Here is a 20,626-nt window from a genome sequence, read left to right as displayed (position 1 = left end):
ACCCTCTTTTTTCAAATGAAGAACCTGAGATTTGAAAAGCTGCGTGACTTGTCCAAAGTCACAGACAGACGACCTGTCTAACCCCTCCCGCTGCTTCTCTGTGGCCATGTGTCTGTGCTGTGCTACTAGGTTAGGGAACAAGCGACGGAAGATCCACCTGGCCACATGGTCAGTCAGGGGCTGCAGGACGTCCGTAGCTCTGAGAGAGAGAGACGCTGCTGCTCAGGGCAAAGCTCATGGCACACTGCAGCCCGGGGGGGATTCTGGTCAATTGAGGCTGGAGACACACACAGGACTTGACTTCTCTGGACCTCAGCTCACCGTGTATGAAAGGATCTTGCACTTCTGGGTAAAGGGGCTTCTAGGTAAAGGGGTCCCCAGAACCCTCACACTCCCTCATCCACGTTTACAGCAGGAGAGACTGTCTCTAAGAGAGGCCAGACTAGCACCAAGTCATGTCACCCTCTCAGGCCCTGTCCCCGGGCATGTGACATCCTCCAGGGAGGTACATGACTGGTGACCGACTCTGCATGTGCTTCCAGACATTAGTGTAAGGTCCAGAGGGCAAAAGCTGGGCCAGGGTTCCAGGTGGGTCCTGGAAGGGACTGTCCATACCCTGGCATGCTCGGCTCCTCCTCACACCTGGTGGTCATGTGTCCACCTGCAACTCCCAGACCAGACCCAGCAGAGGAGTGATGACCTTGTGTGGCAAAGACGTGAGGAAGTCCAGGATCTTGCCAGGAGAGGGAGCTTCTCCTGCATCTCTGCGGTGGACCCTGAACGCAGTCAGGTGTCTTAGTAAGAGACGAGAAGGGGGAGGTCTGAGACCCAGGAGGAGGCAGTGTAGCAGCGGAGGCAGAAGCTGGAGCCAGGGAACATAAACCAAGGAACACGGAGAGCCACCCACAGCTGCAGACACAGGGAATGGAGTCCCCCGGGGCCTCGGAAGAGCACAGCCCTGTCCACACCTTCATGGCAATTCCTGCTCACTTTCAGACTCTGGCCTCCGGGACGTTAGAGAATACAGCTCTGTTGTTTTAATCCACTGAATTTGTGGAAATTTGTTACAGCTTCCTGAGGAAACTAGTAACCCTACCGCAAGCCTCTTGCTGTCTTCCTGCCCTCAGTCTTCTCCCTTGGCCGATGGCCTGGAGCCCGCCGGGCAGGCCTCCTGCTTCCCGGTCAGCTGTGACCTTCCAGGCCCCCTCCCAGCCACCAACCTCCCTTCCCATAAGCCACTCCCAAGGGCACTCGCCCTGCCTGGGTGACATGACAAGGGCCAGAAGCTCCTCCTGTGGCGTCACAAACCATCGTCAGATCCATAATGACCATTAGTACACTGGGACCGCAGTGGCCTGTGAGCCGCCTCAGTGGCAGGATGATGGACGATGTGGGGGCCCACGCCCCTCCCCCTGTGGCAGGGCCCAGTTGGTGAGTTTTATGAATGAAAGGAAGTGTGAGGGGCTGGCTGGGGGCAGAACCGGGGCCTGGGGGCCTAGGGGGGGGTGGGGAGCTGCATCTCCCTTTTCTAGAGCAGGAAAAGCTGCCCCTAGGAGCTATAAGAGGGTAGCCCTGGCCAATCTCCCCTAGTCCATCCCAGCCAGGAGGGGCCGGCATGCTTGCCGGGTGGAACAGGCTGCAGTTACACTTGAATTTCAGGTGAACCACAAGTAATCATGTGCATGCACTAGTCAGCATCTGTATGTCCAAGATGTATGCGTCTCTTTCCTCGGGATTTCTAACTTCAGATAGAACTTGGGCATCGGGTATTTTTGTTTCCAAACATGGCTTGGGTATCCAACTCTTAGCCTGTCCGTGCCCTTTACTGACCACACTGCAGCCTCCCTTCAAGTAGGGGCCACCTGTCCAGGCACCTGGAGCAGCACTTGGACAAAAGCCAAGAGCCTGTGGCATGTTGAAGATGTGCCAGATCTCTCAGCTCAGCCAGGCAGGCTCCCGACCCCTCACATCTCAGCCAGGGGGGCTCCTGACCCCTCAGCTCAGCCAGGCAGGCTGCTGAAGGGAAATTGAGGCAGGGAGAAAGAACTTCTGTGCCGAGGTTGCCGCCATGGAAACAGGAGACAGTGGAAGATGCCAGGAAGAGCTGCTCTTCACGCAGCTCTGCCACCGCACACTCCGGGAGGCAGCGCTGAAGGAGGCACAGCGGAGGCTGCAGCGTCTTCCACCTTAACCCTGGACTCATGCTCTGCCCTGGGCCTCTTCCAGCATGTCCGCCCCATGCTTGAAGTCAGCTGCCACTCCAGGCTGTCCCTCACCCGCACGTCTCTGGCGCTGACCAGCATTTCTGCTGTGCTTGGCTGAAAGCCTCCCCATCTCCCCCTCCTTGGCCCCTGCCCTGTGCAAACTTGCCAGTCAGCCCCTTTCTGGCTCTTAGGCCGCAGAGACTAGACGGAGTCTCCCTCCACTGCCGCTGACCCTTTGCCTGCCCCACGAAGACCAGCTGCAGCTGCACTGGCGTGACATCTGGAAACCCCGCTCGTCTCCCCCAGCCCACACCGAGCACCAGTACGGCAGGCACACAGGCGACAAGCTGGTTTGGAAAGTGGCCTAGGTGATTCTTCCTCCTGCTCCTCAGAGGACATGGGACCAAAACCCTTTAGCTATCCTCCATGAACCAAATTAGCACGGCCTGGCCTAGGATGGCTGCTGTGACCCGCCCTTGATGTTCCCCCTTCCTCTCATAATCAAGGTTTTTGGCAAGCCCAGGGCAGTCAAGAGCCCCCAGGTCAGGCTGGTCAGGCTCAGGGAGGCTTCTCACCTCAGCCAGGGCCACATGCGATTCCAAAAGTGACCCAAGATTGCGCAGGTAGCAAGAGACGGGCTGGGTGTCCGCTAGGGCCGAAACCCTCAACCCGTGGGGCCTCCACTGCTCCGTCCTTGGTGGTCTTTACAATGGGCCTCTGTGCACGAGGCAGGGCCAGGGAGAGAAACCCATATTCCAGTTCTTCAGGCCATGGACATCCCTCTCCTGCATCTCTGCAGGCCCCCAACCCTCTTCTCAGTGTTCCTTCAGTGCCTTCGCCTGCCTGCCTAGCTGTTGTTGACAAAGAAAGGGTGTGTGGATTGCCAGCTCAACATTTTCAGTCTGCTTTGCCCCAGGAAGTCTCTCAGGGACTCGGGATTCTTCATCTTGTGGCTCCAACATCCTCAGTCCTTGGAATGCTCTGTTCAGAGGGCCTCTGAGGGTAGGGTTGATTGCATGTGAGGGTTTTTGAGCCAGGACTGTGAGGGGTGCCCGTAGTGGACATAGCGGCCTGCCTCCCAGCTCCCTGTCAAGCTGCAGGGCGCACTGCCCCATCCTGGGAGTACACTAGGAGATGGTCTTCAGCTTCCCCTCAGGAGCCTCTGGGCTGAACAGAGGCACCTTGCTCAGGGTCTCACTCCCTTCCTAGGACAGTCACCTGGTCAACTCGGGGCTCTGAAGGCCCAGCTCCCTCACCAGGGCAATGTGGAGACATTCCAGCTTCAGAGCTGTGCCAGGGTCAGCTGAAGCCTTAATTAGGTCTGTGCTGCTCGGCCATCACTGCCCACCTCCCCGCTCTGCCCTGCTTCCTTCCCTTTTCTACAGTCGGTCTGAATCCCCCAAGCACTCCTGGATGAGCTTCCTGCCTGCTGATGGCAAGCTCAGAGTCCATTCCCCGAGAGTCCCAAATCACCTATGCTCATGTCCCTTCTGATCGCCTAGCTCGGCCCAAACTCAGGCTCAAGGCCCTGTGAACCAGCAAAAGAGCCCGGAGTCCACTCTGCAGCATGCATAGAAAAATGAGGGGCGGAGATGCGCACCATGCTCTAACAAACTTTCAGCCCGGTGTGGAGCTTCCACTGGTGCGAGGAGGACTTGACAGTGAAAGGCGGGGGAAGCCTTTGAACTTGGAGCATGATTCCAACTGTGGGCCCTGGAGTCAGAATGTGGGACTTGAGCTCAGCCCTTCCACTTTCTGGGATCAACAAAAAGCTCTTTTTCTTCTCCTGTTCACTCTCTGCTCAAATCTACAGACTGAGACCCAGTAGTAGCACATATGAGCAGTCCTGAGGATGAACACGAGAGTGTCAAAGTCAGCCCCCAGCGCTGCTGGAAAATCTCTACTGATACTCAGTGGTTCCAGTTCTGTCACCTGACATCTCTTGGTCCATGCAAAACACAGACTTCTTTGACAATAAACTTGTGGATTGGGGCACCCAGACATCACGTCCTATCAAGAGCGGGCCACATGGAAATTAATGTGCAAGCTGGAGAACTAAATATCTTCACTGTTTTACATTCTAAGAAAACTTTGAAAATGTTTTCCTTGGTATTAAACCACTTGATCTGTGCTCAGGACTGCAGACGGATCTGCCCAGAGTTCTGTGGTTTGCATGAGTTGGACCAGCATCTGATGCTCAGACCTGGCATTTGCTCGAGGAGGCCTTTGAAGGCAAGAGCAAGACTTGGCCAGAGTGGAGTTAAAGGTTCTTCCAGGCTTTGGGCCTTCTGCTGAGGAAGGGCCACCCTGGGGGAAGAGGCCAGCTGGGCAGAGCAGATTGGGCAGGGCTCATAGCTTCCTCCTTGCCTCATGATCTGAAACCAAACCAGCAAAAACCTACAATATGATCAGATCACCGAGAAACTCTAACTGAATCCAACCATGCAGCACCGGGGGGATTCGGGGGTCAACAGAGCCTATTTAATGAACAGCGGAGGGCCTCAGGCCTCTGCCCAGGGCAGGATGGGCATCAGGGCCTGGCCCTGCTGTGACATGGTGATTAAGATCCCAGACTGTGGCGCATGCTGAGCTCTGGTTCTGGGGCTGCTTAGCCACGTGGCTGTGTGTACGCTGGTCCCCCTGCCCCTCTGACACAGAATCCTATCTCTAAGTGGGGATCAGAGCAGCGATAGCATCAACGCTGTGTGAAGGTTACATGAAAGAAACCCTCGAAGCCCTCGGAAAGCACCCGACAGGCAGCAGCAGCTCATGAAGCCGGCCGTGGCAGCGGCTGTGGTTGCTGTCGCCGCTCCCATTGTTGATTTTGTTATTCTTACAGAAGGGCCCTGCTCGGTCTCCACCGCAGGCCCAAACATCAGGGCCAGCAGCCGTGGCCTGAAGCCTCTGAAGCCATGAGCCTTGCAAGTGGCTTATCTCAGGAGCTAGTGGCAGTGCCCTGCCATGCATGGCTGTCCGCTCCACAGCCCTCCAAGTGGCTGCCACCTGCCATCCCACATGACACCCCCAAGCTCACCCTTCCCAGGCAGTGCCGCCCATGGCTCCAGATTCTTCTTCTGATCTGGTTCTGCCTCTGGAATTTCTGCTCACCAAATGACACCCACATTCATGAGCGGGTTTTCTCTTCTCATTTATTGTGTGTTTTACTTGAATGTTCTGAAGAGCCTCTTTGAGCAAATCTGCAGCCTAGCCACGGGAGAGGTGGGCACTGAAACAGAGGCCATGTGGTGCTATGGTTGTTTAGGTATTAGGTGTCCCCCAAGAGCCCAGGTGCAAGAAGGTTCAGAGGAGAAATGAGTGGAACCTAACCCAACCAGTGAATTCATCACCTGATGGACGGAGTGGTAACTGAAGGGGGGCAGGGTGTGGCTGGAGGAGTGGGCATGGGGGCCGTGGCTTTGGGATATGTACCTTGAGTGAGTCCTTCTGCTTTCTGGCCGCGTCCCAAGCCACTTTCCACCACTACACTCTTCCCACCATGATGTCCTGCCTCCCCTCCAGCCAAGGAATGGAAAACGCTGTCTGTGATCCGAGACCTCTGAAACTATGAGCCCCACATAAACTTCCTCCTAAAATTGTTCTCATCAGGTCTTTTAGTCACAGCGGTTTAAAAGCTGAAACGCATGGCATCGTGCCTTGCCACCAACGAAGCCTGGGGTCCCAATGTGAAGACACAAATACACCAATTGCATAGTCTACAAAAGCTCGTGCAGGGGGTCCCGGGGCTTGGTGGGCTGGACTGGCAACAAAACTGACCAGAATCATTTCAGCTGGATGTGCAGGTGGGACAACGGGGATGCTCTGCTTGGATGGGTCAGGACTTAGCACTGGCCATGTCCTGACCAGTGGTGAAATGTCACCCCAGATCTGGAGAAGCTGAGGAGCATCCCAGGAAGACATTTTTCTCAATGAATTAGAAAAAGGTGAAATTTTATGAAAAGTCATAAGCAACCACCAACTCAGGCTGTTTCTAAAGCCACTTAATTAAATTAACATAGTCAGATGAGTGCAGGTGGTGCATAAGGCATGCCAATACGGAGAAGATACCAGAACCCACTGATCACGTGAACCAGCCAACTGTGGCCCGGACAGGGTCATGTCAGAATGTGACGGCACCTGTGGGAGCCACATAGCTGGAAGGAAAATGCTGAACAGGCAAACAACAGATGCTCACACAGGGCAGTCTGCTGAGAAATTAAAATTTCAGATGCAAGCAGGAGTCAAGGCTTGCTGTCAGGTATTCAAGCATACAATAAGCCCTTCTATTAGAGAGGGAAATGAAGGGATTCGAAACCCATAGGCTTTGATAGTGGACCCAAATTCAAAACCTGTCACTAGTTGCTATATTTTATTAAGTTGGGTAATTTATTAACCTTTCTGATATTCAATTTTCTTAAATACAGAAAAGGAAAGATAACATCTAGCTTTAACCTTTCCAATCCTCAATTTTTTTTAGTTTTAAATAGGATAAAAAAAGAAAACAACAATAGTGTCTAACTTGAAGAATGCTAATGAGAATTGGGAGAAAATATGTAATGTGCCTGCCACACGACTGGTCTCATCTAAATGGCATTAATTCTTCTTGGTCTTCTAAGGGATACTGAAGACATAACTGGAACCAACGGCCAGAAGTTACCCAAGAAACTCTTCAATTTAATGAGTACTTATCAACTAGAATGACTCAAAAAGGGAAAAGGCTGCCCTCTGTGGAGTAAGTGCCCATGTGGCACAAAGGAAAGAACTTTGGAGCTGGCTTCCAGCTGCCCGCTGTATGGTCTCAAGACAGTTGCTGATGCTTCTCCTGCTGTCCCCACTTCTGGGCCCCACAGTTGTTTGACAGCCAAATGGCAGAGGCTGGAGGAGTTTGGTAACTGGCTGGGTGTCCAAGCAAATCTGAATAAAAGTGTGGCTCTGTTGACACTGTGCAGGAGCAAGGCCTGCCCTGCAGAGGAGTCCAGCTGGGAGTCTCCACCAAAGCCCTGACCAGGACCCTGGGCCTGCAGAGTGGAGCTCCACCCGTCACCATGTTGCTTCGACCAACAGGGATCCAGCTTCTCATCCTCTTTGGTTTCTATTCCCTTGAAACTGCTCCCTCCGTGAACAAGCCCTCGTAGAACTGTTTTATTCACCCATCTGTCACTAACCTCAATGATAAGTTTCTTAGAAGTCCTCTGCTGATCCAACAGGGCACGCCTAGACAGACCCCCACCTGGATCGGCACACCCCAAAGAGAACCCCCCACTGCTGCACTGGAGTCGGGCTCCCTAGACCCCAGATATCAGCCCTGTCATTTATTCCCTGTGTAGTCTGGGGTACATTTATGCTCCAAGCTTCCGTTTGCATATCTGTCATATCTGTTAAATTCATGTAAAAATACCAACTTTGAAACTTGGTGACAGTCGGAGCAGTTATCAAAGTTGTAAAGACAATTTATGTAAAACATCTAGTAGTGCTCAAAAAATTAGTTACCACATATTTGAAAAGTGTACAAATGTTAGTGTACAGCTCAACAAAAATTAAAAATCGAACCTGTGCCACAGGTACCCAAATCCCAAAACTGAGAACGGCCACACCCAGAAGTCTCCTTCGGGTTGACACTCCGCCCCCGCCTCAGGACAGCCAGCAGCCTTGCTGTTCTTGACCTCTACATAAATGAATCCTACAATAGGTAATCTTTTTAAATTGGGATTCATTTTACTCAATACATCAAATGGCGTTATAGGAAGGTGCAGTTTATTCTTGATACATTGTTATTATTTTTCATTGCAGTTTGTGAGTCCTCATTTTGAAACAAATTGGCTATCAAAGAAAACACCCAAATGGCTCAACTTCTATGCTTGCACCAAGCAATGGCTGCAGTTCAAAAAACCACTAGCTTGATATTTCACATCGCAGGATGATTCACGGCGTTGCCCTAGAGCGTACTACATACAATGTGCACATCCTTTATAATAATGAACAGACCAAGCAGTCGCAGCCAACCGCAGCTTAAATAAAAGCAGACATGTATCAAACCTCCAGAGGACTCCGGGAAGAAAGGCTCAATTCACTTAAGGAGAGCACACCTGCCCAGGCAAACAGGTAAGAGAAGGAGGGATGCTCTCTAAAGCCCCCGTTGTTAGGCGCAAGCAGGTGTGAAACGCAGAGGAAAGGACAGCCTTGGGTACTGGATGGAATTGGTATTGAACCCTTGATCCTCTGCTCATTTAGGGTATGATCATGAGCAAATCATTCTGAGTCTCAATTTCTTCATTTGTAAAATGAAAATAATAGTACCTAGCTCTTGGGGTTGGTTTGAAGATAAATTACCAGGCGAGATACACGGAAGGTGTTGCCTTAGGGAATGAAGGACATGCGCCTCCCACCCTGTGCTCAGAGCAGTCTGAAGAGAGACTCTGAACCTTCTCTTTCTCCAAGTCCCCCTTGTTTAGCATGTGATGCTGCAAACAAACCTTGAGTCAAATCCTGCCTGGCATGAGGTGCACGTGTGACTGTGGTGTGGCCAGGAGCATGTGCCCTTGGGGAAGGCAGTGGCCCTGATGACTATCAGTTCCCCCAGCTGTCAGGCATTGTGAAGTTGGTAACAGACCTGGAGTGTTCTCTCACAACCTATCATTATCCTATGAAATAGTTTTATAGAGCAGGAACTGATAGAAAGGTCAAGATCATATGTCCAGTTAGCTTAGGGTAAAGACTGGGATCCTGTCTGTATACCTCCAAACAACCGTCCACTTCTGCACTGTGTGCACCACGTCTCCTCTGTGGTCCTCACTCACGGTGAGAAACGTTAACAAAAGCAAGCAAGAGGCCTGCTCTCATAGAGGGTAAGGATCCAGATGTCGGGGCTGTCAAATATCTCAGTAGGGAAGTGTAACTCGGGGCTGGGCACCTGTCGGGGAGGCACTCCTGTGCAGCTGACGTTGGGCTGAGACCTGCAGAATGTCCCTCCACGTGCTTCCTATGGACATATTCTCCTGCCCTTCCACACACACTCTTCCATTTGTCCCTGAAATGGACCTGCAAAATATTCTAAGCCACCCCCTGGCCTCCTGCAGGGAACAGTTTGGGAAGCTAGATTTACAGACTAGTAGGAACGGATCCCAGCCGGCCTTCCTGCCAGGCCCCTGTCAGCACTTGCACATGGTTTTTTACAGATGACTGCTGCTTATCTGTCTGGGCCAGCCCTCTCCACTCAGGGGAGACAGCCTGTTGGTGGTGGATGATCAGGAAGAACTTCCCAAGGAACTTTCACACGACCAGGGGTCCCTGGGTCTTCACACCCGAGAGTCCTTGGCTTGTGTCCTTTATCTACCCACATATGCTCCCAACAGGGACGAGGCTACCAGTGGCCCAGTATCTCCTATACTCTACGAACCGCATGACACACGTTAGTCAGTTTTCCGTCACTGTGATAAGTACCTGAGAAAGTGTTTCAAGGGAGGAAAGCTGGCCCAGGTCCAGAGGCTGCAGAGCGTGGCAGCTGGGTCTCTTACCTGTAGGCCCCTGGTGAGGTGGCACATTGCCATGGGGCGCATGTGGAAGGGCGAAGTGGCTCACCTCATGGAGGCCAGAAAACAGACAAAAGGAGGAAGGGACACGGCAAGTGACAGCCTTCAGGGACCCACCCCAAAGATCCGCTTTCTCCAGGTGTCCCCATGGCCCTAAGTCTCCACCCCCTCCCAACAGCCCAGTAGGCAATGAATCCATCGTGGATTAGTCCACAGTGAGGTCACCCTCATGGTCCAACCTCCAAAGGCCCCACTTGTGAGCACGGCTGCCTTAGGGGCCAAACACACCAGCCTTTGGGGGACGTTTCAGATCCAATTCACAACAGATTCCATGAACATATTTGGCGACAGTTTTATCTGCTGTCCCAAGATGACGAGTCATCCTCTACAGGAGTATCTCTCTGTAAAGACCTGGAGCTTTGAGCCACTCAAAACACATTTAGAGGCAGCGCCGCACTCTCTGCGAACACTCGGTGATGTCAGGCTACAGTAAGAGAAGAACTGAGCCCCGACAAGAGGAAGAGGGCCCCTGGTGAGGGGGACACAGCACGGGTGTAAAGTCAGGGTACTGGATTCCACACTGGCTTCTCGGCAGCGGTGTGCTTTTGAAGATTTGCTCAACTTCCCTAAGCACTTGCTTTTCCACCTGATATGAATGCCACCTACAGAAGTTTCCCACAGTGAAGGAAAAGGCTGGTTCTAGCCAGAGCCTAGTGGGTGACACTGTCCAGCCAAGAATAGAAAACACTGGGTATGCCTTGGGAACTCTGCAGTGACCCAGGGTCTAGGAATCAGCTTTTCTGTAATGACATCACAGGTTCCTTCTTAGAGGAATCACACTCACCAAGGTCATACACAGGACTAGTGAAAGGGAAAAAAAAAAAACAGAATATCAACTTTGTAAATGACAAGAGTAAGAATTAAGCTACAAATCTCAAGGTCACCAGCATTTTCCTCCAGTGGAAATCACACGGGAAGCCACATTATAGTCAGGAGGTCTACTGGTGCTCTGGGACTCAGAACAAGGACAATAGCCGTCAACACCTATTTCAAAGCTTCCAGGAAGACTGGCCACCACCAAAGCCCTATGCCTGGAAATGCCTCCACGTTCCCTCCGTTCCCCATCCTTTCTCTTGGGAATAGTGGCACATTCAATGGAGCTTCTTCACATGCTGTAGATAAAACAAACTTTTTAAATTGGAGATGACCTTGCACTACCAGGTTAATTTTACCATTTAGTTGTCAGGAGGCAATCTTAGTTCTCGCTACCACACTGATTCAGGGGTTGCTGGGAATAGCAAATGACATAGATCCTTTATGACACCTGGAACCTAGCAGGCGCTTAACAAGCTATTGTGATGATAATGACAATGATTATTTTGTGCTTGATCAGAGTGCCCTTATGCTCCCCAACAGAGTATTTTAAAAGAAACCATGAATATAAAGGGCAGAGGAGGGGAAGTTACAAAGACGCTGCCATTTCTGGATTTCTTCTTCAAAGAATGAATCCCATCTCTCACCGTGAGCCAGGGAGGATGGCCAAGCTCACGTGCCCACAGAAGCTGAGCCTTTTGACAGCAGGCACCGGCATGTGGACAAGCAGGGGCTGCCTCCAGCCAAAGGAGCCCTTTGTACACTGCGTCAGGATGAGGGGCTGTGGTGGCCCCAGGTTTTGAACATGCTCAGAGCACATGGGGAGGCCACACCCCTGTGGGCAAAGGACAAGTGTTCACTGAAGTAGGAGAAATTCCACCATCTTGAAAGGTGGCGGCTCAGGGAGCAGGAAGTAGAGATGTGGACGACAGGTCCCGCGGGAGGACAGAGCTCCTGCCTGTCCCGAGTCCCATCCTTGGGCCGTCTCCTGGGGAGAAGCCAAGCAATGGCTTCTGCCTTATCCAACCCACCAGGTCCAGGCAGGCAGACAGGGGCAGCCTGGAGAACTCCTGTGGATGGGCCAGGGCGGTGTCCTGACAGCAGACACACCTAATCCTTTCTCGCAAGCTATTGTGTAACCTCCTCTTGTCACCCAAGCCTCACCTGTGCGCTGAGGGAACAGGGAGGGCTTGTGGCCACCCAGGGCTGCCCAGGTGAAGAGTGAGCAGCAGCCCCGAGGCCACAGCAGCTGTGACCAGCAACAGCCTCCCAGGAAGGCGGGACTTCCCTCCAGTGGTGCAGTCGCTAAGGGCTGCCTCCACCTCCAGCCCGAGTGCACTCTGTCCCCCCAGAACACACACAGGGTCACCCTGCCCACCCTGATGGACCGAGTTTGAGGTTTTGAAACATGTGGCCATTTCTCTTCCACGGCAATTCTCCAGTGGCCTCACACAGTGACACCCCATGCACTTGTGCCGACTGATCTGTGGCCATGGCTTTCTGTCTCCAGCGGTAATTGGGAGGCTGTGGATATAGTGTTTCAACCTACAAGAGATAAGCCTGGAGCTGGATTCTGGGATAACCTCCTGCACTGGGGGAAGCAAAGTGCTTATTTAGTAAAGGGTAAAAATCACTTTCTTCAAATGACCAAAGGCCGTTATGTAAAAGGAGGATCCTTTGTGTTCTATGGACCCAAAGTGGGAGAATTCAATCAGGTGGGTAGAAGTTGCACCAAAACTGTACCCTGCCTTAAGGTATACATCGTGCCCCTTCTTGTTCTTGAAGGATGCCTCCCATGGTCCTCTCACCTCACCATTCACCCCTCCAAAAGTTCTCCAAAGAGCACAAATAAAAGGGACATGGGGAAGCTAAGCCAGCTACTCTGAGGAACAGCAAGGGGACCGGCAACCTTCACCTACATTCAAAAAAACGTTTTGGACTTTTGTGCACTCTTTAGCCCACAATACCTTGAAGAGTTGGAAGCCAGAAATGCAGAGCGCAGAAGATGAAGTATGAAGAGAAGCCTGGGCCTGGGGAGGTGGGGAGCTGAGGGTCTGCAGGTGCAGCCCGAGCCCTGGCAGCCAGCTCCCTAATACACATGAGCAGCACCTTCTGCACCGAGTGCGGTTCAAGAAAGTCCCTCTACACGGAGGTAGTTAGCCTTTGGGCCTGATGTCAGGCTTGATGAGCCAGCCATTCTCAGTGCAGGGAACTTTGTATCTTTTGCTCACAAAATCTGAATGTCTTCCAATAGCTGTCAACATGAAGTTGAAACATCTTAATGTAGCACATGAAATCCACCTGTAGCTGTCTCTCAACGGCTCTGCACACATGCTTGGCCCCAGTCACGCTGGCTACTGCCTTGCGTGCGATTCTGGAAATAAACCCAGGTGCCCTCTTTGCACTTCTGCCTTGAGTGCCCCCCAACACTTTCCTTTACACAACCCCTCCTCAGCTCAGCTGTACATTGGTTCCCAGACCTGCTCCCCTTCCTTACCTGTGTGGGACAGAGCCCCCTGCACTGTCCACGCCCCTGTAGATCCCAATCCTGTCACCACGTGACTCCATAAGTGCCTTCCCCACCACCATCAGAATGTGAAAGCAGAGGAAAGGACCCACAGAGGTCGGCATTGCAAAACATTTTAAAACTGGTTTTAATTTTTAGTTCAGTTCCTAGTAAGTCTCCCTGCTCCAGGTCTGAGCAAGGCGGAGGCTGCGCACATGGCCCTGTCTCCCCCACAGAAAGCAGCTACAAATCCTGCACAGGACTTCTGGAGTATCTGAGCAAGGGCTCTGGACAGCAGAATGAGAAAGATCAGTGCTCAAAGGACCAGGGAACCGGTGGCTACTGAACTGTGCCCTTTCCTGGCCCTAAAATGTATCAGAAACCTCAAAGTGGGCAACGGGGTACCAACCAAGGGGACCAGAAGGAGCCCTCTAATTCCCACTCAGGGAGGGTAAAAGGGGCCCCAACACTCAGAACAGTAGAATCTGGGTCTTTTCTTTCCTTTTCAAATTCAACTAAGAAAAATTAGTCTTTTTTTGACAGATGGTACTAGAACATTGGGATAATCCACATGTAAATATGAATTTTGACCCAAACTCCATACCTTCTATAAAAATGCACTCAAATACGTTAACTTAAATATGAAAACCCATCATTATAAAACTTTCGGAGGAAGTCTGTGACCTGAGGCCAGGGGGAGATACACATCAAAAGCACAACCCACAACTCGTGAATGAAAACACACAGATGAATCGGATTTCATCAAAATTGGAACCTTTGCCCTAACAAGTTCTCTCTGGCTTCACTGCACAGCTGTTCCTGGAGGTGTACATGAGTGGACACCAGGTGCTTCTAGGCCTGGTTACCTCCTCCTTGGCATTATCCCCGATACAGAGAGCGCCAGATGCTGCCCTTCGTGTGGATAACGGTGGGCCGTCCGCCTCCTGCTAAGTGCTGTCAGAAACCAACCTTTTCCTTGTAGGCTCTGTACCGACCCAATCACTTTCTTAAAAAAAAAAAAAAAAATCAATCTTGCCACCTAGGAAAATGATAAGCTAGAAACTACATTTTTACAATGAAACTTTAAAGTATTACTCACCCAAAAGTCTTTCTCTGAAACTTCTCAGGTGGAAGTTAATCTAAAAATATCACCAGTGGGGGTGGTGGCCGGGGACACCAGTGTTTCTTCACTGGGGACTTTCCTTTGAACAGGCTTCAAGACCTCGGCCGTCAGGCTTGCTCTCATTTAAGGTGGGTGGACTGATACACATCTTTGGTGTCTTTCTTTCCCACTGAAGACACTCCCATTTTACAGTGATCTGGGCAAAGCACACACATGGGGTACCCTCTTCAAGGCCGCAAGACAAGATGAGAAGGTGACGCAGACCTCAGACGGCTCCTTTCTCCCTCCTTTCTGAGCACAGCATATTTGGATCATGTTAAGCACATTAAGTATTTAGTTTGGACAATTCAGGGCTTCTTGGCCATCTTGGGACCTGGGTCCCCTCACGGGCACCGCCCCCTGCCCTGGGTTCTGCAGAACCCAAGCAGTCTCCTGTCAGCTGTCCTCCCCAACAATGACCAGGAGATACTAGGAGAAGCCTGGTAGACCAGCAAGAGCTAGAAACATGTGAAAACAGTCTTTCACAACCCTGGAGGATTGCAACTGGATGGTTCTGGAAGTTTCTCCCTACAAAGTCATAAGGACATCTACTCTAGACCCAAGTTTGTGGCAGGGGAGATATGCAATCATGAATGGTGTTACCTTGCAAGGAACTTTTTATGAGTTCTCTCTGGTTGCTAGGTATGTGTGAAACATTCTTTCCTGGGGTCAGAGATTTTATTGCCTTTCCAATGGCCAGCATTTCATGGTAATAACTGATGGAAAACATTTGTGCAGTGTTCAACCTACTGAATGAATAGCCAGCTCATAACACAAGCCACGTTTGCGAGGAGAAATCGGAGCACTCGCTGCAGTCCAAATGGCCCAGACCACAGCCCTAACATGGTGGGCTGAAATGCCGGGCACAGGAGGCCAACACACCACCACCTGCCACAAAAGCCAAAGGCCCAAGAGATAGGACTGACCCCGAGATGGGCTTTGCTCATGTGCTCAGGAGTCTCCAGCAGCGAGTGGAGACAGCAGCTTACTGGATAACGGTACAGCCAAGGAATTTGACTTGGCGAAACTTAGGGTGTCATGGTTAATCTTGTTTTCTCTCTGCCTAGAGCCAGTAACTGCAGTTCAAGGGTGGAATTTATTGAATTTTAAGTTAAGACCCAAAGAGCCAGATGAGTTCTGCCAGAGTAGCAAGGGAAGCTTGAGGAAATAAGAGGAAGTCAGAGGAGACAAGACACTGGACAGAACCAGCTACGTATTCAGCCCTTGGTGGGCATCTGTCCCCGAGTTAAGGACTTTACTGATGACAGCTCATCACTATGGTCAAAACAAACTCTCTGACGTGATGTAGAAGCATGGACCGTTCCACCAGTAAGGACCTCAACAAGGGAGCGATTTTTAACCTCGTTTTCCAAGAGCAGCAGGAAGCTTTGTTCAAACAAAATCCTCAAGAAACCCACAATACAAACACAGACCCAAGTGTGACTAGGAACTAAGGGGATGTGTTTCCCAAACAAGAAAGAGTTGATGTGGCAACCAGGCAGGAGTTCAGGGCTCTGTCTCCCCCTAAATTCTTCCCAGTGCGACACATCACCTCCTTGTGCAGACCCAATAAACCTCCTTAAGTTCACATCTCCTCTCTCCAGGAGGATCTTAAACCTAAAGGCAAATTTCAAATCTCAAGTACTTTATTTCATCTCCTAACATGTGCAGACAGTGACTGATGCAAACACCAATACCGAATGACTAAGTCAAACCCTGGAGTTTTTCAGGAACACATGCAGGCACAGAGCACTGCTGAAGCACATCCAGAGTTGGTGAAGGGAGCAGAGGCACTGTCTGCCTCTGTCTGGGTGACCCTCCTCCTTGTTTGTAGGTGAGGGTCTCCCTTTATAGGAGCAGCGTATTCTGAACAATCCACTGGGGTGGGCCACGATGGATAAGGGTTGCCTGCAGGGACCGAGCACAGGCTGAAAGGCCCTTCAGTGTGCCCCCCAAATATCACATTCATGAAGGCACCACACCAGAGTGGTCAGAAAAGCTTCAAGGTCACTCACTGTGGGCAGGAAGTAGGTAGAAACACAAAGCTAAGGAATGGACAAGGATGAGCAAGCAAGAGGTTCAACTAGACCATGACACTAAAGCTGCTAAACTAAGGAATTGGCTCATTGGGAACTGATGATCCCGATTCTGTTGCTACTATTTGTTAGGTAACTAAGCATGCACTGGCCTCCTGTGACCAGCATTTTCACCCTACCACATCAGTTCTGTGGTCCTAGTTGATCTGGGCCATTTGAACTACATTCTTTCTGTCTCTAAAGTTTGGTCAATTGATTCCCTAACTGCTTGAGTCCTGTCCTTTACTGTTGCAAAACGTAACTAGGCTGGGCATAGGCTTGTGAGGTGGATGTAGGCTCGGTTCAATTCGCTGAGTTTCTGTGGTACTTCAGGCACTGTGCCAAGAGCTAGGATACAGATTTCCCTCGCCCGAGAAACAAATAGTCCTTTCCTTAAAAAAAAAAATCCTTGTCTTCAAAAAATGTTTAGGTGATTTCAGGTCAGGTTGGTGTTTAACAGTGTCTGATTCCTAAGAGATGCTCAGTGTGTATCTGTGGAAGGAGGAGGGAAAAGGGGAGGGAGGAAGGTGTGGGATCCCAGAGGAGAAATGAGCATGGTGTAAGTTAGGAGATGACTAACGAATATCATTTGGTAAAGAATTAATAAAAGCAAAATGAATTGATATATTTTAAGAGCACTTTGCTCTTAAAAAACACTTCTCATTTCTACTCACAACACCAAGGAATGTAAATCCTCCATAACTTTCTGCATAACACAACAGAAATGCAAGAAAGTGACCAAGGGTGCCCAGCCAGAATCAGAGCTGGGACACACACATATTCCTTTGACTCTAGATTTGGTGTATTTTCAGAAGTCCATGCTGCCACCAAGAGCTGACAAGTCTCATCTCTACTGGGAAACTTGCATTCTGCTACCCTCTTCTAGGTGGCTCCTAAGTTTTCATTTCGACTTCACTGGGGGAGATGGGGACTCTCATCCAGAATTTCTAGGATGGTCATGTTCCTTGCCCCATCACATGGAAAAAGGAATAGTGAAAAGAAAATTAATTTTTTAAAATATTAATTAAGTAGTAGACCATGCTCTTTAACAAAAACTCATTAGATGAATGCAACATGACTGTCATAAACACAGAGGGTAATTTTAGCCCAATGTTTAAGGGAACCCTCTCTCTCACACACACACACACACACACAGAGAGACACAGGGAGAAGGGGGGGAGGTAGGGAAGGGGGAGAGGGGGAGGGAGGGAAGGGGAGAGAGGGAGGGAAGGGGGGAGAGAGAGGGAGGGAAGGGGGGAGAGAGAGGGAGGGAAGGGGGGAGAGAGAGGGAGGGAAGGGGGGAGAGAGAGGGAGGGAAGGGGGAGAGAGGGAGGGAAGGGGGAGAGAGGGAGGGAAGGGGGAGAGAGGGAGGGAAGGGGGGAGAGAGGGAGGGAAGGGGGGAGAGAGGGAGGGAAGGGGGGAGAGAGAAGGAGGGAAGGGGGGAGAGAGAAGGAGGGAAGGGGGGAGAGAGAAGGAGGGAAGGGGGGAGAGAGAAGGAGGGAAGGGGGGAGAGAGAAGGAGGGAAGGGGGAGAGAGAGGGAGGGAGGGAGCTGGGAGAGAGGAAGGGGGTAGAGAGACGAGACACACACACAGGCATCCTTCAGTTTAACTATGTGAGTTAAGAAACCACATTGTGCAGTTCTCTGTGTCCCTGTGCTCCTTTGCATGTCAATGAGAAGCAACTCTGCTAATGAGAACTCTGAACAGGGAGGCAGCAGCAAAGCGTGGCACTGCATGTTCAAGACGGCTATTTACAGTTGTTTAATTATTTGGTTAATTATGGAGTCATAAAATCGGAATGGGCTTGGGAGTTAAAGGGATGGGCAAAGGAAAAGCAATTGATAATCTTCTATTCCTTATCCAATCAAGATCTGCCTGTGCATAATTGCTTCTAGAAGTTTGCTCCCTGTAGCATACCTTGTTAAATCTAAATGAATCTGTCCAGCCAAGGAGAAGTACCCAAGCCTCATTTCTCCTTGGGCGAGTAGGAAGAGCAGCAGGATTGATGTGTGGGGCCAGAGGGCTGACTGTCTTGGAAAAGCCCCTTCTCTGTTCCTTCTCCAGGCCCACTCTGCCCTTCCTGGAGAATCCCTTCCCGAGGTCTTCAGCAGGACACACTGACGCCCACCAGGCCCACTCTGCTTCCCTACCATGGCCACTGCATTCACTCCTCTCCAGGGCAGGGCTTACCTCCCAGCTGGGCTGTGGCCAACCCACATGCAGTCTCCCTATCCCCAACCTTCCCAGGCACTGTGAGGGTCACCCTCTAAACACAGATCGGATCAAGCCACTCTCATGCTAGAAACCCTATGCTGTTGCCCATCCCCAGCAGCCTGGGTAACTCTATAGATGCAAATTCAAGGCCCTTCGCAGGCAGTATGGACATGTACAGCACCTACCATCTGCCTTTGATTTCAAAATGCTCTGTAAATAAGAAAATTACAATCATAATATTAACAGCAACACCTTCATGTTTTTGAAGTTGGGCTGTCATATATAGTTAATATGGACAGATAATAGAGTACAAAATTAATTTTCCCTAAAATATATTATTAAATTAATGAGGGATAAAGAAAAAATAGAAAAAAAATCATCTATTGGGGAATAGGAAGGATATTTTAAAAAAATAAATGAAACCATTTCAGTTATTTATTTTTGGTGAAGCGTATGAAATTGAAGACAGGCCTGAGTTCTGTCCCAATTCTATCACTTTCTAGCTTTGACCTTGGGAAAGTTATTTAATTTGCTGATCCTCATTGTCTTTTGAAATTTATAGTTATACCTACCTGGCAGTATTATTCAAAGAATGAAATTAAGTAAAACAAATGAAGCACATATGTAAAGGGAAGAGCTAAAAAGTAGAATGTGTAGTAATGAGATTAACATCATCGATGATACTAAATATTCTTTCCCACCATAGAAGCATTGCCTAAATATCACTTCACTCTCTTCCTCAGTTGATAGTATTTGTGGCAGTTGTAGAACTAAAACACAGTGGAAGAAACTTTAACATAACTCTGGTTATTTGCACCACAAAAATGCATTTTTAAAATTCTAACTTTAAAAAAAAAAAACATGCTCTAGACTAGCATCCCCATTTTACCCCTATAGAAATTTCAAGTTTGCTTTTGTAATGAAAATGCTCAGATGTTCCATCAGAGATAAATATGTGGGGGGTTGGATCCGTATTTGACATTGCTTGGAATGTGAAAGAAAGATATAACTATGTTGTGTATTAAACAAAATTCATCACAGAGTTTCCTCAAGTATTTTATTTCCAGTGTTGTTGGACAAGGAGCAGATGAAACTCTTCCCAAACTTGCCCTATTCCACTTTGATTAATTGAGCAAGATGGAATTGGCTGTTTAAATCACCAGTCAGTGGTAAGAACCGGAGCATGAGCACAATGTGTGCCAGACATCATGGAGAAAGTGCTACTCGCCCTCTCAGCCAATCAGAGTGTGGCATTTACCCATAAGATTTTGTTATTGTAAGTGAATCAGCTTATTCTCCACCCCACATCACCAGGGCCAAATGGGGGCAGAGACAGAGAAAGGAATACATGTCCAGTCGATTGGATATTACCCAAATGTGACCATGGCTATACCCTGGGCAGAGCCTGGTGCTGCGCATCCTTGGGACAACAGGCACGGGAGGGGGAGGGAGAGAATGAGGAGACTTAATTACAACATGTTCAAGCAGCGAATGGCACTGCCCGGGAGGGAGACCTAATGGGTGTCAACGCAATTACAGATCCGCGCACACATCTGAAAATAACAGACTGTGACAGCGACACAATTGCCACGTTGTCCTCTCATCTGCAGGGAGATCTGACATACTGGATATCAACGCAGAATTGAATTAGGGAAGACACGAGGGCAGTCTCCCAGCCTGGCTTTCCCACCTCTCCAGCAGCCTCGGCACACAAGCCCGAACGTCACTCGGGAGGCCAGCCTCCACTCGCACACCCAGCCCCGCTCCAGCCCCCAAACACTGGCAGATGAACTGAACTGCGGAGGCTCACTTCCTTGGTCCATGTCTGACAGCACCCAAGACGCTCCAGTGGACTCACGAGGTGGAAATAAAGGAATGCTGGTGCCACACGCTCTCAGACCCCCTCCATTCTTACTGTCTTGATTCCCTACAGAACCCTCTGCCAGCCACCTGGCCCTGGGCACACCACAAAAATCATGCTTCCTGAATCTCAATCTCTCCATCTCTAATTTGGGGTTAGGAGGTACAAGTAGGCTAGACCAAAATTACCTGGAAAACGCTACAAA

The 20,626-nt window shown here is 50.2% G+C and overlaps 1 long non-coding RNA gene across 1 annotated transcript; it reads left to right on the top strand.

Annotated features, from left to right (window-relative positions):
- The first annotated feature begins 1,300 nt into the window (after window positions 1–1,300).
- LOC114094714 (uncharacterized) lies at window positions 1,301–20,438 on the top strand. Its single transcript, XR_003583117.2, has 4 exons — window positions 1,301–1,431; window positions 7,763–7,890; window positions 7,992–8,303; window positions 20,171–20,438. It is a non-coding gene; the product is annotated as an uncharacterized lncRNA (long non-coding RNA).
- Window positions 20,439–20,626: the final 188 nt, after the last annotated feature.

This window comes from Marmota flaviventris, chromosome 14, assembly GCF_047511675.1.
Source record: "Marmota flaviventris isolate mMarFla1 chromosome 14, mMarFla1.hap1, whole genome shotgun sequence".
In the NCBI taxonomy this organism is placed as follows: Eukaryota; Metazoa; Chordata; class Mammalia; order Rodentia; family Sciuridae; genus Marmota; species Marmota flaviventris.
This window is presented reverse-complemented; position numbering and strand designations above follow the sequence as displayed.